The sequence below is a fragment of the Choloepus didactylus genome (genome assembly GCF_015220235.1).
Source record: "Choloepus didactylus isolate mChoDid1 chromosome 26 unlocalized genomic scaffold, mChoDid1.pri SUPER_26_unloc1, whole genome shotgun sequence".
In the NCBI taxonomy this organism is placed as follows: Eukaryota; Metazoa; Chordata; class Mammalia; order Pilosa; family Megalonychidae; genus Choloepus; species Choloepus didactylus.
In genome coordinates this window covers 2606601-2614817 of record NW_023637614.1, presented here as the reverse complement: position 1 = coordinate 2614817, position 8217 = coordinate 2606601, and the positions used below count along the sequence as shown (strand labels likewise).

The window sequence follows — 8217 nt, the reverse complement described above, 5'->3', positions numbered from 1 at the left end:
TTGTGCTAGGGCTTGTAGGAAGACCTGGTCAAGGTGGAATACTTGGTGGAGGCCCTGCTGGAGAGCTGAATTTGCCTTTACCTGCACAGAGTGAGGATGTGGTGCTGGTGTGCACTTGTGTGCTGGTCTGGCAGGAGCAGCAACAGGCCACATGTAGGCTCCTGTAGTTAGGCCTGTGGGGGTGCCCTGAGCACAGATGAAAGGGCCCAGCATATGTCTAGTTAGCTCATCTGGGGTACCAAGACCCTGTCCTCATTTGGCAGCAAACCTGGCCCATGCTGGTATGAAGCTATTGCTTGTCTTTAATTAACCACTTATCTGATGATTTGTGATGTAAATAAGCATGTGGTTGACTAAGGGATGCTGGCCCTTGTGGCACTTGAGTGGTGCAGGTTATATGGTGTATGCTTCATATAACTTACTAAAATCCTTTTTCAAACATTTTTTATTGTGATATATATATAATGATAAATTTCAAAATATTGTTTAACAGGTATTTACAGAGCAAATTTCAATGTATAATATGGGTTACACTTCCACAATTTCAGATATTTCATTCTGGCTATTCTAATACACTAGAAATTAAAAAGAAAGTCTATATAATTATTCCATAGTAATTTAGTAAGCCCATAACCCCCTGCCTCAACACCAGCAGACTTGAATAGTAGCTGCTTTGGCTGTGAATATAGCAGAAGGGAGAAAAAGAAAAATAGACTACTACTGAAAACATAGGGATATGCATTCTGTGCAGATTTACGTTGTGGATATGAAGAGGCTGGGTGAGTTAGTATGGTGGAAAGACTGCAGGTGGCAGGACTGATTTCCTCCTGATGCTCTTCATGACCAGTTTATTCCCTCCCTTAGAGTGTGGGAGAGACCTGTGACTGACTTGTAGCCAATGGAATTTGGGAAAAGTGAAGTAAATTGGCAGATGAAATTAAGGTTTCAGATCAGTAATTTTGCTTTACTCAAAAGTGAGATTGTATTGGGTTAACTAGAGTTAATCAGGTAAAAGCCCTTCAAGGAGAGACTGGTACCTTCCTGAAGGTAGAAACAGTAGCAAAACCTCTTTCCAGAAGGACACTTTCACTCTAAACTCAAAATAATTTCTTAGAGGTCAGGAATTAGCATACTCTGAATGATAAGGAGGCATACAAAGAAAGATACACATTTTAAAAGGTTTTTATATCTCTGAAAATTGATTCTCAATATTTGGAAGTTTTTCAATGTTTTAATCAGGATGCATCCTCTTAGACTTTATTTGTGAAATATAGAATTATAATGATGAAAATAATACTAATATGAGAAAAAAATACATTCTTATGCATTTAAAATATGTATCTGAGGTACATTATGCTCTTTTAAAAGCATTCTGAAATACTTATATCATTTAGGTACATTGATAAATTCAATATATTTGAGAACACACAAAAATAGCATGCTTTCTATCAAAGAAAAGACAAAAATATTATCATTCTGCAAATCAAGCATCATCTGTAAAAGGGATTTTGAGATGACATGAGAATAACCGGCTCACCTCTTGTATTTTGGTTCAGGATCCTGATGGATGATAGTAATAATGCCTTGCTTTACTCTCATATCTTTGCAGAGAATGGAGCCCTATGCCTTTGCTTGGTCCCTGGAATACTGATTACCACTTTATAATTCTGTCCCACTCAAGAAGGCCTAGACCCTGAAAAACTCATGAAAGCTTTGACCCTGATCTCCCTACCCTCTACTTGGAAATGAACCTTTGAAACTTACTTTATTCTAGAAGTTGTTTTCACTCTTTTATTTCAGGCTTTCTTGTTTGTTGACTTTCTTCTCTATCTGTTCTTTGCCATTCAGTTCATTTTATTCTAGAGCTCTAACATAGCTTTTAACTGATCAGAAATTTTTAGCTCTTGTTATTCTTGTTATTGCTGTACCTGTATGTCTCTCTCACTGGCCAGGTTTCAGGTTAGCTCTGCCTCCCATCTTCCTCTATAATCAAGCACCTACCTTCCAGCTTCTTGGAGGTAGGCACTGGGTACCACAGCAACTTCTCTCTGTGTGGGTAAAAATGTCTGCTTGCTCTAAATTGTGTTTGTTTTCTGCTGGCCAGCAAGCCATGGTTTGTTTTAGAGCACTGCCTTAACTGTTGGGTCATCCATATTTCTCAACTTAAGCAAGGTCAGTTTCCCAAGCACAGTGTTTAGACAAGTTCTATTAGGCCTGGGATAATGTTTGAAGGGGTTCTGAGAAGTCCTAAAGTTCTCTTGCACTTTCTGGACTCTCCAGCAGATGGCACTCTTTGGTGACTTAATTGTCCTTATCTGAGGCTGTGTCTGACCAGAACATGCATGAATTACCTCTTGGAGCCTGGATGAGTCAAACTGGTCAGAGTTGAATTACCTCTTAGAGCCCAGCTGAGTCTGGCTGATTGGGACTGATATCACTTTGAGCCTGCCTGAGTCTTATTTGGCTGGACTGAATTGTGTCCTTGTGCCCCATATGACTTGGCAGGGCTGAAGCTGTGGATTTCCTGCACCCTCACTTTACTGGGTAAAATCTGCCTCAATGTGGGGCTGTGTACCCCACTCACTCTTTGGCAGAGGACTCCCCCAGCTGCCACAGTTTTCTGCCATCTCCAGACAAGTATCAGGCTGCTGAGTACTATGAACCTCAAGGGTGGTAGAAGGGCTTTCAGATCCGGGGCTGAAAATAGTCTCTGCCCATATTTTCTCAGACTCTTCATACCTCACTTATCTGGGCCTTGAAATGTCCTCTGCTAGTCCCCTGTTCTCCAAAAACAGGCTCTGTCTCATTGCTGTGAGTGATTTTATAGTCTGTGTCCATGGCAGGAGGTGAGAAGAAACTTAACTGCTGGTTATTTGTTCCTCCAGTAATGCATGAGACTGAGGGGGAGGGGAGATGACCCACTGGCCTCAAATGGAGTTCTGCTACCTGATATCTTCTTCAATTTGGCATCTGTAGGGTCCTTCTCCTTTCCATACACTACTTCTAAATTCTGATCAATTTCAGGTTATCCTACTCTTTTGCCAAATACCTGGGAAGAAGTTTTCAGTTGCTGTTTATGTTGCCATGTTAATTATGTCACCCCACTTTAATTTCTTCTTCTGATTTTTCATTGTTTACAGATTCGGTACTGATTTCTGTGTGTTGATTTTAACCTCCCAGTTTCATTTATTAGCTCTAGGATATTTGTTGTGGATTTTTCAAGAATTTCTGCATGTAGAATCATGTAATCAGCAAATAGGAATGTTTTACCTCCTCCTTTCCAATTCAGATGACTTATATTTCTTTTTCTCACCTAATTGCTCTGGGTAGATCTTACATTACAATGTTGAGTGACCACGGTAACAGTGGGAATCTTTTTCTTTTTCCAGATCTTAGTTGGAAAGCTTTCAGTTTTTTGCAATTAAGAATGATGTAAGTTGTGGGTTTTTCATATATGCCCTTTATCATATTGAGGAAGTTTCCTTCTAATCCTAGTGTTTCAAGTGTTTTTTCCAAGAAGGTGCTGAATTTATACTAATGAATTTTCTGCATCAATTATGATTGTGGGTTTTTCCCTTGATTCTGTTAATCTGATGTTTTATATTAATAGATTATCTTAGGTTGGTCCACCCTTGCATGCCTGGAATGAATGCCATTTGATTATTTTGTATATTTCTCTTGATGTGCTGTTGGATTCAGTTTGCTAGTATTTTGTTGAGGATTTCAACATCTATATCATGAGGGGTGTGGGTCTCCAATTTTCTTTTCTTGTGTTATATTTATCTGGCTTGTATTGGCAATCATGAATAATGCCACTATAAACTTTGGAGTGTAATGTCTATCCCTGTCCCTCCTTGCCATATTTCTGAGTGTATACCTAGTAACAGGATTACCAGATCATATGGCAATTCTATACTTAGTTTCCTGAAGAACAACCATACTGCCTTCAGAGCTGGTACACCATTCTAAATTCCCACCAACAGTGAAAATGTGTACCTATTTCTCCAGATCCTCTCCACTTGTTTTTTGTTTGTTTCTCTTAAATTCAGTTTTATTGAAATATATTCACATACCATACAATCATCCATCGTATACAATCAACTGTTCACAGTACAATCATACAGTCATGCATTCATCACCACAATCTATTTCTGAATATTTTCCTTACATCAGAAAGAATCAGAATAAGTATAAAAAATAAAAGTAAAAAAAGAAGACCCAAACCATCCACCATCCCACCCTATTTGTCATTTAGTTTTTGTCCCCATTTTTCTACTCATCCATCCACACACTATATAAAGGGAGTGTGATCCACAAGGTTTTCACAATCACACTGTCACCCCTTATAATCTGCATTATTGTACAATCATCTTTCAGGAGTCCAGACTACTGGGTTGGAGTTTGGTAGTTTCATGTATTTATTTCTAGCTAATTCAATACATTAAAACCTAAGAAGTGTTATCTATATAGTGCATAAGAATGTCCACCAGAGTGACCTCTCAAATCCATTTGAAATCTCTCAGCCACTGAAACTATTTCATCTCATTTTGCATCCCCCATTTGGTCAAGAAGATATACTCAATCCCATGATGCTGGGCCCAGATTAATCCCCAGGAGTCATATCCTGTGTTGCCAGGGAGATTTACAATGCTGGGAGTCAGGTCCCACATAGAGGGAAGGACAGTAAGTTCACCTGCTGAGGTGGCTCTGTTAGAGAGAGCATCACATCTGATCAACAAAGAGGTATTCAGGGGGAGACACTTAGGCACAATTATGTGCAATTTTAGCCTTTCCTTTGCAGTAATGAGATTCATAAGGGCAAGTCCCATGATTGAGGGCTCAGCACATCAAACCAGCAGTCCCAATGTTTGTGAAAACATCAACCCGAGTCCAGGTGAGGAAGTCCAACACTTCTGCACTTTCCCCCAGCTCCTCGGGGGGGGGTGGGGTGGTGGCTGTAAATATGTTTTTTTTCTCTGCCCAAATTATTTTGGCATGTGTCACTATTTCACTCTAACCTATACTAATCTACCATATTTCACTTCCTATTCAAAGTTCCATGCAATTGTGGTGTTTGAACAAACCAACTGTTGAGTTATACCGTTTAGAAAATATAGATCCTGCACCAAATATACATCTCTACCCTTGGTTTCACATGGAAGTTGAAGTTTTAAAACACAGTCAGTTTCAACTTTTTTTTACCCTTTGGCCCAGTTTGCCCTAGTCTTAACCAGATCTGCTTCATTCATATCACTAATTGAAGTCTGGGCTCTCTTTCAGCTTTTTTTTTAGCAGTTGCTGTATGCTCTAATACTGACATTTATATCTGCCAAGCTGTAGCTGAGTTTCAGGTGTCTCAGAGATATTGATTGTTCCAGAGAGCAATCAAGTTATATACTAAGGGATCAGCATCACAATATTTAGAGATAGGCATTACAATTCAGGAATAGAGTTGCCTGCTGTAAGAGCTTATAGTCTAGGGACCATTACAATAATCATGTCCATGTTAGGCTATGTTCTAAGATTCAATTCTGAGTTTACACATTGTAGTTAGTCCATATTGGTGAGGCATTATAGTGTTTGCCTTTTTTTTCTGGGGTACTTCACTCAAAAATTGTGTACAGGATCCATTCACCTCATTGTGTGTCTCACAGCTTCCCTCCTTCTCATAGTTGCCCAATGTTCCATCATATGCATACACCACAGTTCACCATTCTGTTCCTCAGTCTATGTACCCTTAGGTCACCTGCACCCATTGCAAATCATGATTACTGTCTCCATGATCAACAGTTTGCAAATGTCCATTCATGTCTCTGCTCTCAGATCTTCAATTGACATACCCCATAATGAGGTTGCAGGACCTTATGGTCCCCACATACTTAACTTTTTGTGGAACCACCACACTGACCTTCAGAAAGCCTACACCATTCTACCTGCTTATCAACAGTAGATAGGTACATCCCTTTTACCATGTTTTCTCCAACACTTTTATTCCTATATATATTTTTTTCCTACATGTATTTTTTTTTTTAAACAGCCATTCTCATAGGTGTGAAATGGTATCTCATTCTGGTTTTGGTTTTCATTTCCTTAATGGGTAGTGAAGTTTAGCATCTTTTCTTATGTTTCTTAGCCATTTCTGTTTTGTGTTTGGAAAACTGTCTGCCCTTTTGCCCATTTTTAATTGGGTTCTCTTTTCTTTTTTTGTTTGTTTTTGATTTGTAGGATGTCTATTTATTCTGGGTATTAAAACCTTATTAGGTTTGAATGAGACAGAGATGCAACTGGAGCTGGGCACAGGCAGTAGACACAGTCCCACTGAGAGCTGAATGTGGCAGTGAATATATACTTGACATCAGTGACCAGTGAAAGCTTAAATCAACATGACATGATGGCTTGGATCAACAAGTCTCTGCAGTTGAATTTGACAAAAATTGAACAGTTGTGCTCAGGAGCTGCCTATTGTCAGTTTATGGACATGCTGTCCCTGGTTCCATTGCTTTGAAGAAAGTGAAATTCCAAGCTAAGTTAGAAAATGAATACATCCAGAACTTCAAAATACTGCAAGCAGATTTTAAGAGAATGGGTGTTGACAAAATATTTCCTGTGGACAAATTAGTGAAAGGAAAGTTTCAGGACAATTTTGAATTTGTTCAGTGGTTCAAGAAGTTTTTTGATGCAAACTATGATAGAAAAGACTGTGATCCTGTAGCTGCTAGACAAGGTCAAGACATGGCAATGGCTCCCTCTCTTGTTGCTCCAGCTCTGAATAAACCAAAGAAACCTCTCAGCTCTAGCAGTGCAGCTCCACAGAGGCCCATTTCAACATGGAGAACTACTGCAATGCCTAAGGCTGGCCAGGTGTGGTGAGAAATAATCCTGGTGTAGGCAATGGGGATGATGAAGCAGCTGAATTGATGAAGCAGGTCAACGTATTGAAACTTACTGTTGAAGACTTGGAGAAGGACAGAGAGCTTATGCTAATGCATTGTATTAAAACCTTATTCATTTTGGATTTTTTACTTGATTACCTTACGTGATGAAATAGGAAGCAAAGTTTCTTGCCAAATTTCCCTCAGAATATTCTGTATATCTGAGTTTAACTCTCACAAGCTATGAGGTTTGCTTTCAACTACCTTTTTTTTTAGAATCATAGTAGGTTGTGGAAGACAAATTCCTAATGTTAGGGTTTTGTATGTATTTAACCATTCATTTATTTTTAAAGTTTTCACACTTGCCATAACCCCAATGTAATAAAAAAATTAGGCCTTAACATTTAGAAACAGCCATGAGAAATGGAGGTAGAACACATGTTCCTGTTTTACAAGGTCTCATATAGGGGGTAAATACTTGAAAAGGACCAAGCACCAAACAGACTTGACAGGAGGTTGGACAGACATTGACAGCCTTCCTGAGGGGATGGTATTGGAGTTAACATACAAGTCTATGCAAAATTCTTTATTTTAGCATTAGAAAAAGAATCAAGTATTCATTCTAACAGCTTTGTGAGGTGTGGCTACCCAATAATTTACACACACACTCAGGTTCTTGAAAAGTTATTGCACAGTTCTTTAATCAAGTCTGGAGTTTGTCAGCTTCCACAACCAGGCTGTGTGTTTCTTACACAAGTCTCCTTACTGCATGGGCTGTTGGGTTGACTGCAGTTTAACCCCACCTTGAGGTTATGAGGCCAGTTAAAATTAGCACAATCCTATGGCCACTTTCACTTCAGAATATCAGGTTTATTGAAGTGGAGTTTTCTGAACATAAATAACTGAGGTACTGCCTGCTCAGTAAATTAAAAAAAATATAATAATAGTAAATTTTGAGGGCCAGAAGTGAACAGTTGAATGAGTTTCAGTAGCATTTGCCTGCAGACCCCTGGCTCAAAAAATTCTTCCCCTGTAAGATTCTTAAGACTGTTGGCTTGTTGATTACTTTGATGAATTTGCTGTCATCCAGGGGTGCTCAGGTACTCCTTTATCACTTAGTAATTTAACGTAAGGAAGGACTTGTAAAACAAGACCTTGGCTTGGATTATGCTTCAACAGTCTTGGAAATGAGGTCCCTGGGTCCCTCTGTTACAAAGTCAGGGAATGTGAATTCAACCCTTGATATCCTGTTGCAAATCTCTTGGTATGTATTTTCCTCAAATGGAGGTTTCCCAGCTAAAAATTCATAACAAAGAACTCCAAGACTCCAGAGATCCAACTTATC

At 39.1% G+C, this 8217-nt stretch overlaps 1 pseudogene; it reads left to right on the top strand.

Annotated features, from left to right (window-relative positions):
* The first annotated feature begins 736 nt into the window (after positions 1-736).
* Positions 737-7040, top strand: LOC119525716 (annotated as a pseudogene).
* Positions 7041-8217: the final 1177 nt, after the last annotated feature.